This window comes from Sinocyclocheilus anshuiensis, unplaced genomic scaffold (assembly GCF_001515605.1).
Source record: "Sinocyclocheilus anshuiensis isolate Anshui unplaced genomic scaffold, SAMN03320099.WGS_v1.1 scaffold963, whole genome shotgun sequence".
Classification (NCBI taxonomy): domain Eukaryota; kingdom Metazoa; phylum Chordata; class Actinopteri; order Cypriniformes; family Cyprinidae; genus Sinocyclocheilus; species Sinocyclocheilus anshuiensis.
The window spans coordinates 752,448-753,280 of NW_015544183.1; the positions used below are offsets into that span (position 1 = coordinate 752,448).

Consider the following 833-nt stretch of genomic DNA (forward strand, 5'->3'; position numbering starts at 1 on the left):
ACAGATTGATTTGAGGGGGGAAAAATTTGCTAAAAAGTATTTAAATCCATATACTGTACATTATTGTTAGTATTATTGGTGGTATTTTCTGTATGATTTATTTATAATTCCTTTTTCAGCTACAGCAGGACCATTAAACGACAGCTTGTTGTAGCTCACGTATTACAAGTGACAAAACCTTTCTCTTATTTATATGCAGATTTCAGCACTCAAGCTTTTCAGGTGAAACCAAATCTATGGGTAACGCAACCCAGTTAATTTTGACAAGTTTCCGAGAGTCTCTCAGACCAACAACAACAATCTGGATAGGTACAAGGAAAAATTTTAATAGGGAATTAAAAAAAGAAAAAAATCTGAAAATGATTATTAGGTATAATATATTAAAGGGGTCATATGATGCAATTTCAATTTTTCCTTTCTCTTTGGAGTGTTACAAGCTCTTGGTGCATAAAGAAGATCTGTAAAGTTCGGCCGTTCCTCACGCTAGCCCCCGGCCTCTGCTCACTCAAGGCCGCGATGTGTGACGCTGTGTTTCGTTGTGAAACGTTAATACAATAATGTACAGTATGTGGAAAATAATGTTTTTTGAACCTTAAACCGCATAAACACATTTCATTACACCAAATTAGGGCTGCACGATAAATCGCATGCGATATTTAACGAGCTGCGCAAAAAATCGTGCGAATATGAACGTGGTTTTGCGCAGCTCGTCAGTGAACAACGGCTCTGTGTAGTTAATGCTGCTCAATGTGAAAGCACGCAGGTGGAGATTTACCGCTGATTACAGAACCGGCTTTCTGACAAGATGCGCATTAAATATCGCATGCGATTTA

The 833-nt window shown here is 37.8% G+C and overlaps 1 protein-coding gene across 1 annotated transcript in view; it reads right to left on the reverse strand.

Annotated features, from left to right (window-relative positions):
• LOC107696374 (serine/threonine-protein phosphatase 2A 56 kDa regulatory subunit delta isoform-like) overlaps positions 1-833 on the reverse strand; it is a gene marked incomplete at its 5' end in the record, with an annotated part of 40,091 nt that overhangs the window by 2,014 nt on the left and 37,244 nt on the right. The gene's annotated exons all lie outside the window — the stretch shown is intronic.